Source organism: Pan troglodytes, chromosome 16, assembly GCF_028858775.2.
Source record: "Pan troglodytes isolate AG18354 chromosome 16, NHGRI_mPanTro3-v2.0_pri, whole genome shotgun sequence".
In the NCBI taxonomy this organism is placed as follows: Eukaryota; Metazoa; Chordata; class Mammalia; order Primates; family Hominidae; genus Pan; species Pan troglodytes.
Genome location: NC_072414.2, coordinates 36,403,690 through 36,427,796, shown reverse-complemented (window position 1 = coordinate 36,427,796; position 24,107 = coordinate 36,403,690). Strand labels below are relative to the sequence as shown.

At 43.1% G+C, this 24,107-nt stretch overlaps 1 protein-coding gene and 1 pseudogene across 6 annotated transcripts in view; one reads left to right on the top strand and one right to left on the bottom strand.

Moving 5' to 3' along the window:
- CTDSPL2 (CTD small phosphatase like 2) overlaps positions 1-23,644 on the bottom strand; it is a 99,216-nt gene extending 75,572 nt beyond the window's left edge. Inside the window, exon 1 of one of the 6 annotated variants that reach the window (XM_001161793.7) lies at positions 23,027-23,644. The gene's annotated coding sequence lies outside the window, so the exon portion shown is untranslated. Of the gene's footprint in view, positions 1-22,905 lie in introns of all 6 variants that reach the window. The other 5 variants (XM_009428966.5, XM_009428965.5, XM_054667502.2 and 2 more) reach the window with 5 other exon arrangements.
- Positions 1,609-24,059, top strand: LOC104002289 (heterogeneous nuclear ribonucleoprotein M-like; annotated as a pseudogene).
- Positions 24,060-24,107: the final 48 nt, after the last annotated feature.

Here is a 24,107-nt window from a genome sequence, read left to right as displayed (position 1 = left end):
CTTTTATACTATATTTTACCAATGTTGTTTTAAAAATTTGAGAATATTGGCCAGATGCAGTGGCTCACGCCTGTAATCCCAGCACTTTGGGAGGCCAAGGCAGGCAGATCATCTCAGGTCAGGAGTTCGAGACCAGCCTGGCCAACATGGTGAAACGCCCCTTCTCTACAAAAAATAGAAAAATTAGCCGGACATGGTGGCAGGCGCCTGTAATCTCAGCTACTTGGAGGCTGAGGCAGGAGAATCACCTGAACCCCAGAGGCGGAGGTTGCAGTGAGCCAAGGTTGCACCGCTATACTCCAATCTGCGTGACAAAGTGAGACTCAGTCTCAAAAAAAAAAAAAAAAAAATTAAGAATATAATTTTTAATGGTCATGTAATATTCCAATATACAGATAAATGTTTCATTATTTGATCACTGACTTGTTGGAAAATAAACTGTTTCATAATTACTAACAACACCTCAAATGAAATAACCACATAAATTTCAGTCTACATTTCTGATTCTTTCCTTAAGACAGTTTCTTAGAAGTGAACTTACAAGTTCAAAGATTGTTAACATTTGGTAGTATCTCTGGAAATACTAACAAACTGCTTTCTGGAAAAGTGGTTTGAACTAGCAGTGTATAAGGAGTGTCTATATGACTAAATCTTCCAAATTAGAATTTATTTTTAATATTTAAATGTTTCCTAATTTTAAGTTAAAAAAACAGTAAAACTAAGTAATTTAAATTATATTTATAGGTTACCTCCAATTCCCTCTTTTTTCTAAAAATCTAAAACACTAAAATTGAAAAATGCTCTTAATTCAACCTCTCCAACCACAGCAAAAACACCTCAGGTAGATTCTACATTACTTTTCTTCAGGAATGCTAACGGAATGCTTAAGGAGACATAAGGATCATTATTTCATAATGCAAATGTAAAAAAATATTAATTTTTTTTTTTTTTTGAGACAGACTCGCTCTGTCACCCAGGCAAGAGTGCAGCAACGTAATCTCAGCTCACGGCAACCTCCACCTCCTGGGTTCAAGCAATTCTCCTGCCTCACCCTCCCAAGTAGCTGGGATTAGAGGCATGTACCACCATGCCTGGCAAATTTTCGTATTTTTAGTAGAGATGAGGTTTTGCCATGTTGGCCAGGCTGGTCTTGAACTCCTGACCTCAAAGTGATTCATCCTTCTCAGCCTCCCAAAGTGCTGGGATTACAGGCTAGTGCCACCACGCCTGGCTACTTTTTGTACTTTTAGTAGAAATGGTGTTTCGCCTTAAACGAGTTCTAATCAAAAAACTTCCTTATACTGAACTGAGGCCAGGCGTGGTGGCTCACACCTCTAATCACAACACTTTGGGAAGCCGAGGTGGGCGGACTGCCTGAGCTCAGGATTTCGAGACCAGCCTGGCCAACATGGTGAAACCCTGTCTCTACTAACAATACAAAAAAATTAGCCAGGCATGGTGGTGCCCACCTATAATCCCAGCTACCTGGGAGGCTGAGGCTCGAGAATCACTTGAACCCGGGAGGCAGGGAGGCAAAAGTTGCAGTGAGCCGAGATCATGCCACTGCACTACAGCCTGGGCAACAGGCACTGAAGGAAAGTCAGGGGATGTGCTGTTATTGAATTCAAGATGGAAGAAAACATAAAAAAAAGCTATTCAGGTGCTAGACAAGCATAGTCTGAGTGGAAGACCACTGAAAGTGAAAGATCCTGATAGTGAACATGCCAGGAGAGCAATGCAAAACGTGATGGCTACCACTGGTGGAATAGATATGAGACCAAGTGGCCCAGAAATGATTACTATCCCACCTAGTATCTTAAATAATCCTAACATCCCAAATGAAATTATCCATGTATTACAGACAGAAAGACTTGGAAGCACAATATTTGTAGCAAATCAGGATTACAAAGTTGGCTGGAAGAAACTGAAGGAAATATTTTAGTATGGCTGATGTGGTGTTCTGAGCACATTCTTGAGGATAAAGATGAAAAAAATCATGGATTGGGCACTGTTACTTTTGAACAGTCCACTGAAGCTGTGCAAGCTATATCTACATTCAATGGCCAACTGCTGTGTGATAGACCAACGCAGGTAAAGACGGATGAGACCGCCTTACCAAAGGATTTTTTTTTCCCTCCTAAGCGTCCGCAGCTTCCCTATGGCCTTGGTGGTATTGGAACAGGGTTAGGACCAGGAGGGCAGACTATCGATGCCAATCACCTGAATAAAGGCACTGGAATGGGAAACAGGGCCTGCAGAAATTAGAATGGAGGGCATGGATTTAGAATAAAATGGGAGAAATGGAGGAGGGACCCCCATGGTGGCAGTATGGAAAATGTGGGTCAATTTGGATCTGGCATGAACATGGGCAGAATAAACGAAATCTTAGTAATACACTTAGGATAGGGAAGATCACTACAAAGCAGAGAGGAAGTGAAGGTGGAGGCAGCATCCCCAAACTCGAGAGGATGAGGCCCAAGCGCTGACCACATTGGGGGTGCCAGCATGGAACGCATGAGTCCAGGCCTGGGCCATGGAGTGGATCGTGTGGGTTCCAAGATGCAGCACATGGGTCTGGTCATGGACCGCATGGGCTTTGTGGAGCACAAAGGCTCCCACAGGGAGCGCATGGGCCTCAGCCTCAAGTGCACAGCTGCTTCCATTGACCATGTGGACCAAACCATTGAGCACATGGGCTCTGGTGTGGAGTGCATGGTTCCTGTAGGTATGGGGGCTGGCCTGGAGCATATGCGCCCCATGATGGATCACATGGCCACTGGCCTGGAGCACATAGGTGCCAACAACCTGGAACATCCGGATGGAACTGGGGTGGACAGGTGCCAACAGTCTGGAGAGGATGGGCATTAACAGCCTTGAGTGCATGGGTCCCGTCATGGGCCAGACACTGGGTGCTGAGATTGGGTGTATGGGCCTAGCCATGGATGGTGGTGGCCATGTCAGCTTTGACTGCGCCCACTTAAACTCTGGAGGAAGTTTGGCAGGGTCCTTTGGTGAGGCTGGAGGCCATGCTCCTGGGGGTGGCCAGGAAAGCCTACCACAGGTATTTGTGAGAAATCTCCCATTTGATTTTACATGATCAAATTGACAAATACGGCAATGTGCTATAACCCAACATCAAGATGAAGAATGTGAAGTCCAAGGGGTGTGGTTTGGTTAAGCTTGAGTTGCCAGAGGTGGCTGAGAGCCTGTCAGATGATGACTGGCACGAAGCTGAGTGGCCAAGAGATTGATGGGCAAATCGATAGAAATATGCCTTTTTTAAACATCAATATTTTGTATTTTTTTCTTGTTAACTATTTTAACTTGTTGGCTGGATATATAAAGATGTTTTAAAAATTCTGTTGCTTTTTGATGAAATCTGAATTACTTTTTTACTTTTTAAGGACTGGGGTTCTATTTGAACGTTTGCATTGAGATTGTAATATGCAAATTTTTTTGTAGTTGTGGCAACTTGCTGACATCAAACATAACTTTGATAATAAATACCAGTTGCTGGAAAAATAAAAAAAGAAAACCAATTCTCAATCTATTCTTTTCCAAAAAAGTTCTAAAATACTATATTTACCTGAACATGAAAAGGTTCCTATGTGCAAGGCACTGTGATAAATGCTTTCTCATGTTATTTCACTTAACCTTCTCAACCACATAAAGTAGTGTCTGTTATTTCCATTTTATGAAAGAAAAAGTATAAGGGGAGAAGACAGCAGAAGTGTTTTAAGTAAAAATTTCCACATAATTTCAATATAAATAACTTGCAATGTGAAAATAAAATATTTATAACCAACAAAACATTTTAACTGATTAAAAAGTTACCAGGCTGGGTGCAGTGGCTCACGAGGTCTGGAGTTCGAGACCAGCCTGGCCAACATGGTGAAACTCTGTCTCTACTAAAAATACAAAAATTAGCTGGGCGTAGTGGCAGGCGCCTGTAATTTCAGCTACTTGGGAGGCTGAGGCAGGAGAATCACTTGAACCCGAGAGCAGAGGTTGCAGTGAGCTGAGATCACACCACTGCACTCCAGCCTGGGCAACAGACTGAGACTCCGTCTCAAAAAAAAAAAAAAGTTCCCCAAAATTCCAATTTCCCTTTCTCTTTCTTTCTTTTTTTTTTTTTTTGCCTGTTCCCTCTTCTGAGCCAGCAATTTCCCATTTTTCTCTAAGGTTTTTTGTTTGTTTGTTTGTTTGAGATAGAGCCTTGCTCTGTCACCCAGGCTGGAGTGCAGTGGTTCTATCTCAGCTCACTGCAACCTCTACCTCCCAGGTTTAAGCAGTTCTCCTGCCTTGGCCTCCCAAGTAGCTGGGATTACAGGCGCATGCCACCACACCCGGCTACTTGTTTTCTATTTTTAGTAGAGACGGGGTTTTGCCATGTTGGCCAGGGCGGTTTCGAACACCTGACCTCAAGTGATCCGCCTGTTTTGGCCTCCCAAAGTGCTGGGATTACAGGCGTGAGCCACCGCACCCGGCCAGGTTTGTTTTTTACTTCTGCCTTTTGTCTGAATGGTCCATTGGAATGGGTAATTTTTCAGCTGAACCCCTGGCTGAACAAAACCTTAAGATAAAATTAACCTGTAAAAGCTGTAAGTTTATGGCAGGGCATGGTGGTTCATACCTGTAATCCCAGCACTTTGGGAGGCCGAGGTGGGTGGATCACGAGGTCAGGAGTTCGAGAACTGCCTGGTCAATATGGTGAAACCCTGTCTCCACTAAAAATACAAAAATTAACCAGGCGTGGTGGTGGGCTCCTGTAGTCCCAGCTACTTGGGAGGCTGAGGCAGAAGAATCGCTTGAACCCGGGAGGTGGAGGTTGCAGTGAGCCTAGATCGCGCCACTGCACTCCAGTCTGGGTGACAAAGTGAGAAAAAAAAAAAAAAAAAGGCCGGGCACGGTGGCTCACGCCTGTAATCCCAGCACTTTGGGAGGCCGAGGCAGGTGGATCACGAAGTCAGGCATTCGAGACCAGCCTGGCCAACAAAGTGAAACCCTGTCTCTACTAAAAATACAAAAAATTAGCTGGGCATGGTGGTGGGCGCCTGTAATGCCAGCTACTCGGGAGGCTGAGGCAGGAGAACAGCTCGAACCTGGAAGACGGAAGCTGCAGTAAGCCAAGATCGTGCCACTGCACTCCAGCCCAGGCAACAGTGCGAGACTCCATCTCAAAAAAAAAAAAAAAAGCTGTGTTTTCAAATTGGCTGGTATGAGCTCAAAATTAAACTTCTGATAGAAACAATGTTACAAATACAGAGTAGAGTTCCAGGGCAGCTCCTATGTACATAGTTAACCCATAATATAACTGAATTCAAAAATCTAGAACCTAGGCCAGGTACAGTGGCTCACACCTGTAATGCCAGCACTTTGGGAGGCCAAGTCAGGTAGATCACTTGAGCCCAGGAGTTCGAGACCAGCCTGGGCAACATGATGAAACCCTGTATCTACTAAAAATACAAAAAAATTTGCTAGGTGTGATGGTGCATGCCTATAGTCCCAACTACTTGGGAGGCTGAGGTGGGAGGATCACCTGAGCCTGGGAAGTCGAAGCTGCAGTAAGCTGTGACTGCGTCACTGTACTGCAGACAGGGCAACAGCCGGAGTGAGACTCTGTCTCAAAAAGAAAAAAAAAAATCTGGAACCTAACCTATTATACAAATAATATGAAAAACTACAGCCGGGCGGGGTGGCTCACACCTGTAATCCCAGCACTCGGGGAAGCCGAGGCGGGCGGATCAAAAGGTCAGGAGATCGAGACCATCCTAGCTAACACAGTGAACCCCTGTCGTCTCTACTAAAAATATAAAAAAATTAGCCGGGTGTGCGCCTGTAGTCCCAGCTACTCGGGAGGCTGAGGCAGGAGAATGGTGTGAACCCGGGAGGTGGAGCTTGCAGTGAGCTGAGATCGCGCCACTGCACTCCAGCCTGGGCAACAGAGGGAGACTCCGTCTTAAAAAAAAAAAAAAAAACTACATTCCATATCTCAACACCAGGCCTATCTGTACCCCTACTAAGTTATAGATATCTGGTACTGGGAAAACTATATAGCCAAACGCAAAAAAAAAAAAAAAAAACTACTTACCTTATACTACATAGAAAATTAACTCAAAATTGATCAAATACCTAAACATTAGAGCTAAGACTCTTAGAAGAAAATATAGGCTGGGTGTGGTGGCTCACACCAGTAATCTCAGTACTTTGGGAGGCCAAGGAGGGTAGATCGCCTGAGCTCAGGAGTTCAAGACCAGCCTGGACAACATGGTGAAACTTCGTCTCTACCAAAAATACAAAAAATTAGCCAGGTGTAGTGATGTGTGCCTGTGGTCTCAGCTACTTGGGAGGCTGAGGTGGCAGGATCACTTGAGCCTGGGAGGCAGAGGTTGCAGTGAGCTGAGATTGCACCACTGCACTCCAACCTGGGTGACAGAGTGAGGTTCCTTCTCAAAAAAATGTGTCTCTGTGTCTGTGTGTGTGTGTGTGTGTGTGTGTGTTTGTGTGTGTATATGGGAAAAGCTCATAACATTGGATTTGGCAATGGTTTCTTGGTCATGACAACAAAAACACACATAACAAAAAGAAAAACAGATAAATTGGGTGTCAAAATCCAAAATTTTTGAGCCAGGTGCCATGGCTTACACCTATAATCCCACCTACTTGGGAGGCTGAGGCAGAAGGACCGTTTTGACCAGTCTGAGCAACAAGGTGAGACCCCATCCCTAAAAAACTAAAAAAATTAGCCAGGCATGATGGTGCACACCTACAGTACTAGCTACTACTTGGGAAGCTGAGGTGGGAGGATCCCTTGAACTCAGGAGTTCAAGAGTGCAGCAAGCTACAAGTGCACCACTACACTCCAGCCTGGGTGACACAGTAAGACCCTACCTCTTAAAAAATGTTGTTTTTAATTTTTGTGTATCAAAGTACACTATCAACAGAGTGAAAAGACAAACCATGGAATGGCAGAAAATACTTGCAAATCATGTGTCTCTTAAGAAGTTCTTATTTAGAATACATAAAGCGTTACAATCAGAAAGAAAAAAACAACCAGATTCAAAAATGTGCAAAGGACTTGAATAGGCATTTCTCCAAAGAGGATATACAAATAGACAATAAGCACATGAAAACACACTTGACATCACTAATTATCTAATTATCACGGAAATGCTAATTAAAACCACAATAAGAAACAGCTTCACATTCATTTAGATGACTAGTATCAAAAAAATAAAAATAAAAAATAAAAATTGCTGGCAAGAATGTGGAGAAATTAGAATCCTTGCGCTTTACTGTAGAGAATGTAAAATAGTAAAGCTGCTGTGGAAAGTGGCATGGCAGTTTCTCAAAAAAATTAAATATAGAATTGCCATATGATCCAACAATTCTACTTCCAGGTATGCATCCAAAAGAACTGACAGTAGGGTCTCACACAGTACATCCATATTCATAGCAGCATTTTTCACAATAGCTAAAAGGTGGATGCAATCGAAGTGTCCACCAATGGAAGAATGGATAAACAAAATGTGGTACGTACACACAATTAAGTAGTATTCAGCCTTTAAAGGGAAGGAAATTCTGATATATATTATGAACGCTGAAGACTGTTTAATGAACACAGAGTTTCCGTTTGAGAAGATGAAAAAGTTCTGGAGACAGATGGTAGACAACAAGGTGAATGTACTTAATACCACTGAACTGTATACTTACAAATGGTTAAAATGGTTTAACACAGTTTTTAACAAAACTATAGATCTTCATCTAATCCAAAGGTTTCCAAAAGAGTAAGAGATAAGGACTCTGGAATTGGAAAACAAAATCTCTTTTTTTTTTTGAGACACAGTCTCACCCTGTCACCCAGGCTGGAGTGCAGCGGCAGGTTCACCACTTACTTGCAGCCTCAACGTCCCAGGCTCAAGCGATCTTCGCACCTCAGCCTACAGAGTAGCTGAGACTACAGGCATGCACTACTACGCCCAGCTAATTTTTCAATCTTTTGTAGAGCTGGGGTACCACTATATTGCCCAGGGTGGTCTCAAACTCCTGGGCTCAAGTGATCCGCCCATCTTGGCCTCCTGAAGTGCTGTGATAACAGGCGTGAGGTACCATGCCTGGCCCTATTTTTTTTTGCTAACCAACTACTGTGAACAAGGGGTAGAAAATAATGGGGACAGAAGAAAAGAACAGAAAAAGGGACCAAGTAAAATTTGCCTCCTACCCCCACCTTTTTAATATTTACTTACTTTTAAAAATGACAAAATAACCTGTAGACAAAAAACGGCAAATTGTCAGGTACACCAAGTGCTAAAATACTTCATCTTAATTCCAGACTTTAAAATTATCTATCTTTTTTTTTTTTTTTGAGACAGAGTCTTGCTCTGTCACCCAGGCTGGAGTGCAGTGGCATGATCTCAGCTCACTGCAACCTCTGCCTCCCAGATTCAAGCAATTCTCCTGCCTCAGCATCCCGAGTAGCTGGGATTACAGGCGTGCACCACCACACCTACTTTTTGTAATTTTAGTAGAGAAAGGGTTTCACCATGTTGGCTAGGCTGGTCTCGAACTCGTGACCTCAGGTGATCTGCCCGCCTCGGCCTCCCAAAGTGCTGGGATTACAGGCATGAGCCACCGCACCTGGCCACAATATATATATTTTTTTCCCCCTAGGAATTTCGTAACAGGAAATAGAATAAGCAAGGTTGAGAGGAGACTGGGAAAAGATGACAAAAGTTACAGAGGAGGAGCTGACCACAAGACAGTTTTGAGGGAACCAGCACTTAGGGAAGAAGAAAAAGCAATCCAGTGCTAATTGGGGAGTCTCTCTTTCCACTATCAATCGATCTAACCAATTCAAACCCTTTCCTTTGGTCTAAACTAAAGAAAAGGCAACCTGAGGGCAAAGAAGTCGGGGAATTACAAGCTACAGCCCCAGAAAGAGAAGAGCACTTCTATGACCCACTGGAGTTTTTCCTAGAGATCCATTCTTCTAAATTAACTGGGTTCTGCCTAGGCTACAGAAAGCTAGAAAGAATGCCACCACCAGCCTAACAACAAAAAAACATGAATAAACTACAAAATTGAACCTTTTAAAAACCCATCCGAGAGCTGAGGACTCAGGCAACCAGGAAACCTCAAATCCAAGAAAATACAACCCCTTCCTAGAAGAGACAGAAAGCAAGCACTGGCTCACCTGAGGTAGACCACGGGAAAAAACAATGGTTCCATAAAACCAGGTAAAAAGAATTCATCTAAAATTGTTAACAAACTGCTGAAGGCAAAGTGTGGATTAGCATGAGAATGTATTATTCCTGAGAGACACAGATAACAAGGGAAATTCAAACCATTTGCAAGATCTTCCACAGACCTCCACCAAAGGCTCACAATATGGGAACATGGGACTGAAGAGAGCCCTCCTCTGTGGTGCAGTGCTGGAGGAAGGGAGCAGCTTCTACAATGGGAAAAATACGAAGCCCCAACCAGATCCTTCTCTTCTAGGGAACAAAAACTGGAAGGGACTAGTGGAGGAACAGCAAGCCCAGTTACCCGCACGGCACAAGTGAATGCGGGGGAGTGAAAGAAAAAAAAAACTCTACCACTGTAGGGGAAGGAAACAGTGTTGGACCCAGGGTCTTATACCAAAGACATTAGAGATCTTACTAATGTCTCTAATACCACTGAGGCAAGAGCAGAGAAACTCTTTTCCAGATAACACTTACAAAGATAAAAATTTCAGTCTGGCCTAGAGGAGCAAGATTATTGATAGAGTCCCACTCATGAGGCCAAGGCACATAAGCCAAACGCTGAGAACTGATCAGGAAAATTCAGAAATACCTTCCCACATGCCAACTACCAATCTAAGCACAAAGTAACACGAGAGAAATTTGAAGCCAATGGTGCACTTAAGGTACCCTCTGCAACAACAAAACAGAAACTCAGCTTAACTCCTGACTACACTGACTCAACTCCCTACCCTAAAAGTCCACGAATGCAATGTTCCAGGTATAAATATTATTTACTCAGTCTTTACTACCCTATTCACAATATCCAGCATTCACTAAAATATTGCAAGACACACAAAAAAGGAATAAATTACAACCGTCAAGAGGCAAAGCATTCAACAGACCAGAAATCAAGATGAATTAAAAAAAAATTTTTAAACCAGAAATTAAATTTTTTGCAAAGATCAGTAAATTGATAAACCTTTAGCAGTTTGAGGAAAAAAAGACGCAAATAACCATTATTAGGAAGGAAAAAGTGAACATCACTATAGATCCTAACTTTTAAGGAGAATTTACAGAGTATTACCAACAGGACCAGGCGCAGTGGCTCATGCCTGTAATCCCAGCACTTTGGGAGGCCAAGGCAGGCAGATCACCTGAGGTCAGGAGTTCGAGACCAGCCTGGGCAACAGAGTGAAGCCCCATCTCTACTAAAATTACAAAAATTAGTCAGGCATGGTGGTGCGCACCTGTAATCCCAGCTACTCGGGAGGCTGAGGCAGGAAAATCACTTAAACCTGGGAGGCAGAGGTTGTAGTGAGCCGAGATCACACCACTGCACTCCAGCCTGGGCAACAGAGCAAGACTCCATCTCAAAAAAAAAAAAAAAAAAAAAAAAAACAAACAAACAAAAAAACAGCTTTATGCCTGTACACTCAATAATTTAGATGAAAATCAAATTCCTCAAAACATATGGACCACCAAAGCTCACACATTAGATAACCTAATTAGCCCCATATCCATTAATTTCTAAAATTGAAACTGTAGTAAAAAACCTCCAACATAGAAAACTCCAGGCCCAAATGGCTTCACTGGAGAATCCTACCAATCATCTAAAAAGAAACAATACCAAATCTACATAAACTCTTCCAGAAAATAGAAGGGAACACTCCCAACTCATTTTATGAGACCAACATTACCCTGATAACAAAACCAAACAAACATAATACAATATTAATTTGGCCCAGTACAGGTTAGGAATTGCTTATATAACATCAGCAACAACCTGATTTTATTAAATTTAAAATGTAAAGGAAACAGTTTTAAACATACATATACAGCCTCACGTTGGTAATGCTACTACTTATGTCAGGATTTACCATACCCTTTCAGTTCTTTAGTGTTCCATTACTAGATAAATTACAGGTTGAGTATCCCTAATTTGAAAATACAAAACCTGAAATGCTCCATAATCCAGAAACCTGAGTGCTGACATGACACTCGAAGAAAATGCCTAACCAGTATAATGCAAATATTCCCCCCCTCCCAAAAAAAACATAAAAATACAGAGACTTTTGGTCTCAGGTATTTCAGATAAGGGATACTCAACCTGTATCAGTAAAAAATGGAACAAATAAGGTGCGGTGGCTCAAGCCTGTAATCCCAGCACTTGGGAGGCTGGCGGGGGGTGGGGGGGCAGGCAGATCACAAGGTCAGGAGTTCGAGACCGGCCTGGTCAATATGGTGAAACCCCGTCTCTACTAAAAATACAAAAATTAGACGGGCATGGTGGTGGGTGCCTGTAGTCCCAGCTACTCGGGAGTCTGAGGCAGGAGAATGGTGTGAACCCAGGAGGCGGAGGTTGTAGTGAGACAAGATCGCGCCACTGCACTCCAGCCTGGGCGACAGAGCGAGACTCTATCTTAAAAAATAAATAAATAAATGACAACAACAATAATAATAATATAAAGCTTGGGAAAATGAGTATGCTTAGGAAAGAAATCTGTGAATGAAAATGATACAATTTAGGCATCATCACAAAACAAACATAGCAATAAGGGCAATATTTTAGCCTAAGAATTCATGACATTGGAAGAAAAAAGTATATAATGTAAAACAGTCCTACTTGTTCACAACACTGGTTGTGATCTGGTTCAAGATCTCCTTTCAGGAATACAAAAAGTTAATTGCCCAGCAATTCAAAACTGGGCAATAAAATTTCCTTTCTACTTGCCTGCAGCCCAGGTAAAAGGATTAAAGAGGTAGTGGGTTGGAGTTGGAGAATGAGCCTCTTTCAAATGTTCATTATAAACTGCATCATTAATTCTGCTAGAATCTCTACTGCCTCTAAATTTCAGACTCACACTCAACCACATTCTCAACACTTTTACTTGGTACCTCAAATTCAACTCACCCAAAACTGAATTCACTTTTCCCATACCACCCCCATACCAAAACCAGCTCTTCCTACCGTATTTTTCCTAATATATTCTTCATCACAAGTAATGCTACTACCATCTACCTAACTAGCCAAGCCAGAAACTTAGAAGCCATCCTAAACATCACAGTTATTATTCCTCTCCCTTATCTTATATAGTCAATCATCAAATCCTGATGATTTTACCTCTGAAATATTTCTTCGTCTTGTCCCCTTTAAATAGATCCTGGGCACTGCACAAACTTGCCTGTTCCTCTCACCCAGGTTTCCCATCAACTGCCTTCAAAATAAAGACTAAACTCTAGCATTGCATATGAAACCCACAATAACTACTTCCCAGTCTGTTTTCATTGCTATTTGCTGCCACATTCTTTTGTTTTTTTTTGAGATGGAGTCTCGCTCTGTCACCCAGGCTGGAGTGCAGTGGTGCGATCTCAGCTCACTGCAAGCTCCACCTCCCGGGTTCATGCCATTCTCCTGCCCTAGCCTTCCGAGTAGCTGGGACTACAGGCGCCCACCACCACGCCTGGCTAATTTTTTGTATTTTTAGTAGAGATGGGGTTTCACCATGTTAGCCAGGATGGTCTTGATCTCCTGACTTCGTGATCCACCTGCCTCGGCCTCCCAAAGTGCTGGGATTACAGGCGTGAGCCACCGCACCCAGCCAGCTGCCACATTCTTAGCACTGCAGTACTAATAGTTTCCTGCCCACACTGTGCTCTATACATGCTTCTGCTCTTTTTACCTCATTCTTTCAATTAACTATTATCTTCATTGTTTAAAACTCAGCCCAAGTATCATGTATAAGTAACCACCTCTATAGCCTCAAACCTGTGTAAACCCTGTGATTATCTCTAATTTAGCTCTTAAATTGTATTAAATAATCTGTTTCTTTCTCTTTAATTGCACTAGACTGTAAGAGTCTTGAAGATAGATGCTGGATCCATAATTCTAGTAACCTGGCACACGAGTTAACTCAATCTTTGTTGAACTAAGCCACAATTTTTCTAATCTCTCTCAAAAAGGCCAGATAATTGGGGTGAAGGAGACCGTATCACTGAAACATAAACAATCTTCACATCAATACTTAATTCTTGCCTACAAAAAGGGGCTTATAAATAAAACTAAAAGTTTCTTCCTCATAAGATTTCCTTCCCCTTCACAAAATCCATGATACCAAGCAATTTTTGAGGCAGACAATTATGGTTTCAAATTGCCTTGTATTAACAATATGATTACAATAATGATAAAAGCATAAATTCAGTTGATAATCTGCTCCCAAGGTCTTGAATGCACACATTTCTACCTAAACAACATTAAGAGAAAATAGCACATTGTATATGAAGAATTCTCAACAAATTACAACTTACTTATGTGCCCTCTTTACAAATGTATTTGCTAATTGAATGAGAAGTGGTATACAGCTTGAGCATCCCTACTAGGAAAATCTGAAATACAAAAATCTGAAAATCCGAAATGCCCCAAAATCCAAGTTTTTGAGCACCAACATACATAATGTCACAAGTGGAAAATTCCACCCCGACTTCATGTGACGAGTCAGTCAAAATGCAGTCAAAACTGTTTCATGCACAAAACTATTAAAAATATTGTTTAAAATTACCTTCAGACTATGTGTGTAAGGTACTTATGAAACATAAATGAATTTCATGTTTAAACTTGGGTCCTTTCCAAGATACCTCATTATGTATATGCAAATATTCCAAAATCCAAAAAAATCTGAAATCCAAAACACTTCTGATACCAAGCATTTTGGATGAGGGATACTCAACCTGTTCTGATGTGTCATGCATTAAGAGAGAAACAAGAGTAGATAACACATATAAATAAAGAAAATTACAAAAAGATCACAAATCAAACATTAAAGGCAACAAAGTCAAGATTTGCTGTAAAACTTTATGTATATTTACAGTTGGCTATATAAAAAATAATACATGCATGCAAGGTTCTAGAGTAGACTCCTGAAGGAGTTACTAAAGGAATGACCTCCAGACTAAGAGGTGGACACACTCAGTTTCCAGTCCTTAATCTATCATTAGTTAGCTGTGAGACACTGCTTAAGTCATGCAATCATTCTAGCACTTTGTTTCCTCAACAGCAAAAGAAATTATTGGACATCAGATCTGGCATTTCACGTGTAAATTTTACCTAAAAAATAAACAAACAAAGAGCTGTCAAAATGGGAGATGAGTCATTAATTAATCAGAGCTGTCTTCATCCTTCCATCATATACAACTCATCCTGCAGCAACCTCATTAAGATAAATATTCACTACATGTTAAGGAGTCTTCAGAATGATTCATCACAATAAAACACAAATGTTATTGGACTAGATGACCTCTTTGGTCTCCTCCAGCTCTAAAATTCTCTGGGTCTGTTAATTTATACTCTACCTTACAAATGGTATGATTACTAAATTTACATTAACTTACTATATTCATGAAAGAAAAAGCTAAAGTCATTGCCCTCTTTGACACCAAATGACATTTTCAAAAGTAGCAGCATGTTTCCACTTAGTCTACATTTCTAGCCTGACTAATCTGAAATCAAGTTTCAGGTATTACAACTGTCCACCTTTACTCTCCACTACTTCCATAAGCCTTCATTATGAAAGGAGGAGAAGGACTTGGGGAAAAAACAGATTTCTCCGTCACCTAAGAAAAAAAATCAAGACAACTAGGGAAGAAGGACTAAGTATAGGAGCATTATATAAAATAGCAACTTGGCCAGGTGCGATGGCTCACACCTGTAATCCCAGCACTTTGGGAGGCCGAGGCGGGTGGATCACTTGAGGTCTGGAGTTCGAGACCAGCCTGGCCAACATGGCGAAACCCCGTCTCTACTAAAAGCACAAAAATTAGCCAGGCGTGGTGGTGCACACCTGTAATCCCAGCTACTCGAGAGGCTGAGGCAGGAGAATCGCTTGAACCCGGGAGGCAGAGGTTGCAGTGAGCTGAGATTGCGCCACTGCGCTCCAGATTGGGTGACAGAGCGAGACTCCGCCTCAAAAAAAAAAAAAAAAATCAACTCTACAACAGGAAGATTCTCTTTTTTTTTTTTTTTTGGTTTTGAGACAGAGTTTCTCTCCTTGCCCAGGCTGGAGTGCGATGGCGCAATCTTAGCTCACTGCAACCTCCGCCTCCAGGGTTCAAGCAATTCCCTGTCTCAGCCTCCCGAGTAGCTGGGATTACAGGCATGCGCCACTATGCCCGCCTAATTTTTGTATTTTTGGTAGAGACGGGGTTTCGCCATGTTGGCCAAGCTGGTCTTGAACTCCTGACCTAAGGTGATCCACCTGCCTTGGCCTCCCAGAGTGGTGGGATTACACGCGTGAGCCATTGCGCACAGTCAGAAGGATTCTTTTTTTTTTTTTTTTGAGACGGAGTCTCACTCTGTCGCCCAGGCTAGGGCACAGTGGCGTGATCTCGGCTCACTGTAACCTCTGCCTCCCGGGTTCATGCAATTCTCCTGCCTCAGCCCCCGTGGCTGGGATTACAGGTGCACACCACCGCGCCCAGCTAATTTTTGTATTTTTAGTAGAGACAGGGTTTCACCATGTTGGTCAGGCTGGTCTCAAACTCCTGACCTCGTAATCCGCCTGCCTTGGCCTCCGAAAGTGCTGGGATTACAGGGCGTGCGCCACTGTGTCTGGTCAAAGGTTATTTTAATCCTATTCACAACAAAGTGTGTGATAAAGACAGGTGGTCTTTCTGGATCATCAATATTTCTGATATATGGTCTTCTCTGCTTTTCCATTTAGCTAATATTATAAAATTATTTAAAAACTACTAAATATAATAAACTTATCAAAAACATTTGGCAAAATACAGAACTATACAAAAAATAAAACAACTGAGTTAGGCTGATAAAATTATAGGGTTTTCTCTGACTTAAAGTTTTCTTCAATAAATAAGAAAAAAAAGAATGTGTTTTTGGCCGGGCACAGTGACTCACTCACACCTGTAATCTCAGCACTTTGGAAGGCCCACCTAGGAAGAGGTCACTTGAGACTGAGTTCAAGACCAGCCTAGGCAACAGTGAGACCCTGCCTTTATTTAAAAATTTTAAAACTTGGCCAGGCATGGTGGTGCACACCTGTAGTTCCAACTACTTGGGAGGCTGCGGCAGGAGGATCGCTTGAGCCCAGGAGGTCAAGGCTGCAGTAAACTGTGACTGTGCCATTGTACTCCAGCCTAGGTTAGAGAGTAAGACTCTGTCTTCTTTTTTTTTCTTGAGACTGAGTCTTGCTCTGCCATCAGGCTGCAGTGCAGTGGCACGATCTCAGCTCACCGCAACCTCCTCCTCCCAGGTTCAAGCAATTCTCCTGCTTCAGCCTCCTGAGTAGCTGGGACTACAGGCATGCGCCACCATGCCCAGCTAATTTTTGTATTTTTAGTAGAGATGGGGTTTCGCCGTGTTGGCCAGGATGATCTCGATCTCTTGACCTCATGATCTGCCCATCTTGGCCTCCCAAAGTGCTGGGATTACAGGCATGAGCCACCACGCCCAGTCAAGACCCTATCTCTTAAGAAAAAAATAAATAAATAAATAAATAACAATGATTTTTCTAAAACCATTATCAATCTATTTTCTCTAGAGAAACAATATATGGGTTGTTAGATTACTGATGACTAAAACACACTCTTAAAATATACACTGATTTTTTTTTTTTTTGAGACAAGAGTCTTGCTCTGTTGCCCAGGCTGGAGTGCAGTGGCGCAATCTCGATTCACTGCAACCTCCATCTCCTGGGTTCAAGCGATTCTCCTGCCTTAGCCTCCCAAGTAGATGGGATTACAGGCATACACCACCATGCCCAGCTAATTTTTTTTGTATTTTTACTAGAGACGGGGTTTTACCATGTTGGTCAGGCTGGTCTCGAACTCCTCAACTCACGCCACTGCACTCCAGCCTGGGTGACAGAGCAAGACTCCGTCTCAAAAAACAAAAACAAACAGAAAAAATACAAAAATTAGCCAGGCGTGGTGGCAAACACCTGTAGTCCTAGCTACTCAGGAGGCTGAGGCAGGACAATCACTTGAACCAGGGAGGCGGAGGTTGCAGTGAGCTGAGATCGTGCCACTGCACTCCAGCCCAGGCAACAGAGTGAGAGTCCATCTCAAGAGAAAAAAAAGTGTGTGTGTGTGTGTGTACATATATATGTATATAAAATATTTAAATCCCTACTTAGGCTGAGCGCAGTGGCTCACACTTGTAATCCCAAGTATGTTCTACTAGTACACTGTTTCGGCTGTTTTTTGTCCTTTTTTTTTTTTTTTTTTTTTTTGAGACAGGGTCTTGCTCTGTTACCCAGGCTGGAAGACTGGAGTGCAATGGACGGCACCCTCACGGCTCACTGCAGCCTCAACCTCCTGGGCTCAAGCAACTCCCCTTCTTAGCCCCGCTAGTGGATGGGACTATAGATGTGAGTCACCATGCCCAGCTAATTTTTGTATTTTAGGTAGAGACAGGGTTTCACCATGTTGCCCAGGCTGGTCTCGAACTCCTAAGCTCAGGGGATCCGCCTGCCTCAGCCTCCCAAGTGCTGGGATTACAATCATGAGCCACCAAGCCCAGCCTGTTGTGTTGTTTTAATCAAATCCACAAACACATTTCCATGCTAGAATCCCATGTTGATCATTCATGTTCAATATAGACTTTCTCTTTTTTCTTCAATCTAACACAGGAATCGGCCAGGTGCGGTGGCTCACACCTGTAATCCCAGCACTTTGGGAGACCGAGGCAGGTGGATCATCCTGAGGTCAGCAGTTCGAGACCAGCCTGGCCAACATGGTGAAACCCTATCTCTACTAAAAATATAAAAAATTAGCCAGGCGTGATAGCGGGCACCTGTAATGCCAGCTATTCGGGGGACTGAGACAGGAGAATCACTTGAATCTGGGAGGCAGAGGTTGCATTGAGCTGAGATGGCGCCACTGCACTGCAGCCTGGGAGACAAAGCGAGACTCTGTTTCAAAAAAATAATAATAATAGGCCGGGCACAGTGGCTCACGCCTGTAATCCCAGCACTTTGGGACGCCAAAGTGGGCGGATCACAAGGTCAGGAGTTCGAGAACAGCCTGGCCAACATGGTGAAACCCCATGTCTACTAAAAAAATACAAAAATTAGCCGAGCATGGTGGCGTGTGCCCATAATCCTAGCTACCTGGGAGGCTGAAGCGGGAGAATTGCTTGAACCCGGGAGGCGGAGGTTGCATTGAGCCAAGATTGCACCACTGCACTCCAGCCTGGGCGACAGAGCAAGACTTCATCTCAAATAATAATAATAATAATAATAATAATAATAATAATAAAATAATAATATAGGAACATATGGATATCACAAAATACATAGTCCCTAGTACAGTCAACTGGCCTATTGTGACCTTCATTAAAATATTTGTCTTTAAGGTCTTACAATTCTTCTTGGGGCCACACTCAGTCTCACTATTCCTTACTGTCAGGATCCCAAAGGACTCCAAGCAGCCAAAGCTTCTCACCATAATTCTATCCCCACCATGCCTGTCATCTTTCCGAGACAATGCTCCTATATTCTACACCCCTTCTAATCACAGCCAGTGCATAAAAACTTAACTCTCCTGGCCAGGCGCGGTGGCTCACACCTGTAATCCCAGCACTTTGGGAGGCTGAGGCGGGTGGATCACTTCAGGTCAGGAGCTCGTGACCAGCCTGACCAACATGGTGAAACCTCATCTCTACTAAAGAAAAAAAATACAAAGTTAGCCGGCCGTCGTGGTGGGCGCCTGTAATCCCAGCTGCTTGGGAGGCTGAGGCAGGAGAATGGCTTGACCCAGGAGGCAGAGGTTCCAGTAAGCTGAGATCACACCACTGCACTCCAGGCTGGGGAACAAGAGCGAAACTCTGTCTCAAAAAAAAAAAAAAAAAAAAAAAAAAAACAAACAAACAAACAAAAAACTTAACTCTCCTATGTTTCCTTATCTCTGAACCCTCAACCTGTGTGTGGTACCAATAAGCTTATTTGATAGTCAATCTGTGCTAATATTGTCAACAAAAGACAATTTTTAAAGTTTCCTCTTTCAGAGAATTTGTGATTTTTAAACAGGACATTTAGAAAAACACTGGAGAGAGATAAATAAAGTTAGGCATTGGCAATTCTCAAATTATACCACACAGTCAACTACCTAGTCTACCTATTTGTAATGCACGTCCAATTACAATTTAATATAGTTTAAATTAAAAAATTAATGTAGTCATACAAACACTAGTGAATATATGTCTGGCTTAGATATATGCCTCCTGGCAAATGCCAAGTAAGTGAAAACTAAAGCTGCAATTAAACGGTTTTAACATGGGTTCCATATCTGTCAAGGCTCCTCATCATGAGCCGGGTGCAGTGGCTCATGCCGGTAAGCCCAGCACTTTGGGAGGCTTAAGGAGGGAGAATCACTTGAGCCTAGGAGTTTGAGACCAGTCTGGGTGACACAGCGAGACCCCGTCTCCATTAAAAAAAAAAAAAAAGTGGGCCAGGTGCGGTGGCTCACATCTGTAACCCCAGCACTTTGGGAGGCCGAGGTGGGTGGATCAACTGAGGTCAGGAGTTCAAGACCAGCCTGGCCAACATAGAGAAACCCCATCTCTACTAAAAATGCAAAAATTAGCCAGGTGTGGTGGCGCATGCCTGTAGTCCCAGCTACTCAGGAGGCTGAGGCAGGATAATTACTTGAACTCAGGAGGTGGAGTCTGCACTGAGCCAAGATCACACCATTCCACTCCAGCCTGGGCAATAAGAGCGAAACTCCGTCTCAAAAAAACAAAAAAAAAGTAGCAAATGACCCCCTGTAGCCAATTTACTTAAAACAATCAGGTACTTTTTAGCTTACTTTTAACCAGAAAAATTACTTAGAGCACAACACAAATAAACTCTCAGCACACTTGATATTTGTGACTTAAAGTGTCTTTTCTACTTTATGCTTTCACAACCTGGTAAGTTACAATTAGATATTGCTTTTTCCAAATTCTGGCAAACCATTTTATTCATTATCTCATCAATCTAAAGCACGGTCTCCTATGACTAGGATAAATTAATACTATTTTGGACTCGGCTTGGTGGCAAATACCCGTCTTCCCAGCACTTTGGGAGGCTGAGGCAGGAGGACTGCTTGTAGCCAGGAGTTGCAAAGCAGCCTGGGAAACATAGTGAGACCCCATCTCTACAAAAAAATTAAAAAATTAGCCAGGTGTGGTAGCATGTGCCTGCAGTCCCAGCTACTTGGGAGGCTGAAGCAGGAGGACTGCATAGGCCCAGGGGTTCACTACTGCACTCCAACCCGGGCCACAAAGAGAGACCCCCATCTCTAAAAAATAAAAATAAAAATAAATGCCATTTTACTCAACTGACAAAATCTATAGGTACAAATCCAGAATCTAGTACATCCTTGGTGAACAACAGGTCCAAGTTTCTTTAACCAGAATTAGATGGACTCTGTTATATAATAATCTCATGAAAAACCACTTAACCAGAAATCACAAATTTGAGATCAGCTAGATGAATCTGGAAAGAAAAGACTTCCCCAATTCTTAATTTCTTAACAGTGGGAAAACAGTAACATTACCAGCTCAAGTTAAATGCACAAGAGACACTATGTAGAATGGAATCTTGTGAAACATACAAACCCTGACATTCCTATGCAATCCTATTTAGATTTTCTATATAGCTACAAGTCCACAAAGGTTAAGGACTACATCATTTACAGCTTTTACATTCTTTTTTTTTGAGACGGAGTCTCGCTGTGTCACCAGGCTGGAGTACAGTGGGGTGGTCTTCAGCTCACTGCAACCTCCCCCTCCTGGGTTCAAGCGATTCTCCTGTCTCAGCCTCCCGAGTAGCTGGGACTACAGGTGTGCGCCACCATGCCCGGCTAATTTTTGTATTTTTAGTAGAGATGGAGTTTCACTATGTTGGCCAGGCTGTTCTCGAACTCCTGATCTTGTGATCCGCCTGCCTTGGCCTCCCAAAGTGCTGGGATTACAGGCGTGAGCCACCCCACCCAGCCAGCTTATACATTCTTTCAACTCTGAGAAAGCATTAAAAGAGTGCAAGTACTGAATGCACGTAGTACTAAACAATTTAGGAGAACTCTTGAAAACAAGGTCTACAATGCTCACTCAGCTAGCTGCAAACTAATTTTTATTAAAAACATTAACGCTATTAACTACCCAAAAAGGTCATTAAAATACAGACAAAACCTATACACTAGACCAATGATTTAAGATCCCTTTAAGTTGCATATTTGGCTCCATTTTTTAAATAAACTGACTCGGCAAGTAGTTAACGTGCCTGTACCTCCACTATTCTATTCGCCTTAGGAAAGTATGAAGTTCAACTTAATCCTAAAAAACTTCTTCACATAAGAGCTACCTTTTGCCTTGACTTTCTTTATGACCTTGGGCAAAGTCTACCAAATGAGGATTATAATAATGTTTGTGTGTTCCTGTTTATTATTGAAAATTAACCATAACATCGTGCAAACAATAGTGAAATTCTCTAAGCTGGACCTATCCAGAACTGAAAACCTGAGTTATAAATATCAACTGATATTCAATGTGAACAGTTTTTAAATTTTTAATTTGATTAGTGAAAACAAAACAAAAAAACCTGCAAAGATCCCAAATTCAACATGATTAATAAATTCCGAAAACACCAACAGCCTCCTTATTACTTCTCTTTATGAACAATTGGTCTGCAATGTAATTTTAAAAAAAGGAAAGAAAAAGTAAAGAAATATAGTAAAACCAGCTTTAACACGCCATTTCCCTCTTCTAAGAATAAAAAATGGACCAGGAACGAAAATTTAAAACTGGGCGAAGAATGGGGAGACAAAGCAATCTACAATTTGAAAATTACACAGATAAATCCATCATTTCAAGTCACTAATTTGTATACCCACTGAAGAAATTCATCTTGGTACTGCGTTACCAGCATTAGGAAGATAAATCCCTGCCTCGGAGGAACATCTACTGAGTACGTTTCATTTCAGGATCTCAGGTAAGTTTACGAGCTCTTAGATCTCTTTAGGTTTCCCTAAGGTACGCTGAAGTGTTTAACATCATTCACACATCCAGCCACCACTAGGGTGAGAAGTAAATAAACAAGATTTACTTATGCAATTATTTACCACAGAACTCTGGCCAAGAATGCAAAAGTAAACACCCATACAGACATTTAAAATCCAAAGAAAGCAGAGAATATTAAGGATAATAAGGTTCACTCTAACTGACCACTGTGGAAACCAGAGGCCTTCCACATGGACTGTTCTTTACTACCACTCCCGATTTGAAAAAGTAACAATGTCAACTCGAGATTTTAACAGTACAAAAGATAAACAGAACTTAGTCAAATCCCTTCTTCCAGATTCTGAAAAGGTGTTTATAAGAACTGAGATAAGAGCAACGCCCCCCTAAAAGCACCCTACTCGAAAGAATGAAATGCTGAAAACATCAGGTGGGCCAAAAAGGTTAAAAAAGCTAAACTTCTAACTTAATTACCCAGAGGTTGGGACTAGGAACGTGAGATCGGAGTGGGGGTGGGTAGCAAAGTGAAATCTAACCCCAGAAATCACAACGCAGGCCGCAACCTAGGAGGTGAAGCTGGCGGGAAGTGAGCTCCCTTTCTGTTCCCAGGGGAAAGTCCAGAAAGGAGCGGCTCCGCACAGTGGACGTACGAGGCGCCAAAGAGTGCATGCCTACCCAGGCGCCAGAGCCGCTGGAGGACCAGGTTTAGAAGGGGAGGAGATCCCGGCAGACGGCCCTGGAAGAGGAGGAGGACTAAGATTGGAAGCAGCGGCGGCGTCTGGACGAAGGGGATTACCTAACTGTGACGACAGAGAAGTGTCCTCAGGCTCCGGCGATGGTCCCGACTGCGCAATGTGTGGTGTCTTTCCCGCTTACCCCGCAGCAGCAACAGAACCAGCTCCTTCAGCCAGTCGCCATTTCCCGCCTACCGACCTGCTGCACCGCACGGACAGGGACCCGGATGGAAAGCGGCCTCTCCGCGCAGGCGCCCTGACTTCCTCCTCCCCCTCCCGCCACAATTCCGCGAGGTGGGAGGGAAGGAATGCGGGCAGCCACAACGGCAACAACAACCAAAAAAACACTTTTACTTCCGTGAAGAGCGTTGAAGTTCCTTACGCCGGAAGAAACTCTCTAGTCTGAATCCCGGAGAAAAACTGAACACAAGGCCTTAGTACTGGGTCGATTAAGAAAGGACAAAACCTATCAGGATAAGCAAGGGCCTGGGGGATATTTGTACATTAGGGGCCTCCGTAGCCGGCTGTGTAGTGGTCGCAGGGGGAGTAGGGAGTAAAGCGTTAGGAGTGGAGAGGCGGGGACCCGACGGACGGTTTTTCCTCCCGCTCCTAACGGAACTGCTTGGGCAGAGCTGGGAGGGGGAGCGCGCCCTTGCCCCGGAGGCGGGGCTTAGGAACGCGTAGTGCACCCTGGCGGCTAGGGTTTAGTAACTGTGGGCGCGCTGGGTAGGTGGAGCTGAGGGGATAAGGCGGGACTAACGGCTTGGCGCGCTGGAGGAGGTAGTTTGTAGGGAGCGCTGCCTGAGGCCGGGAGAAAGCGAATCTGGCGCCTTTCCTGGGATTTCGGTGGCCCTTGAAGGTTCCCTTTCCAGCTCATTGCCTAGAGGGCGTAGCAGTCGCTTTTGGATCATAAATATTCATGCCCTTCGACTCAACCCTATGTTGGCGGTGATTCTGCAGGTTGAAAACTCGGATCTTTCAGGCCAGTGGGCTCCCACCTGCGACCCTAGGTCAAAGGACGGTCAGCTCCACAGAGTGAAAATGTATCAGTCCGGAGAATCCAGTTCTAGTGGGGTATCGGAAAACCAAGCCTAGTGTTTGGAAGAACATTTTTCACTGAAACTCCAAGCCACTCTCCTTATT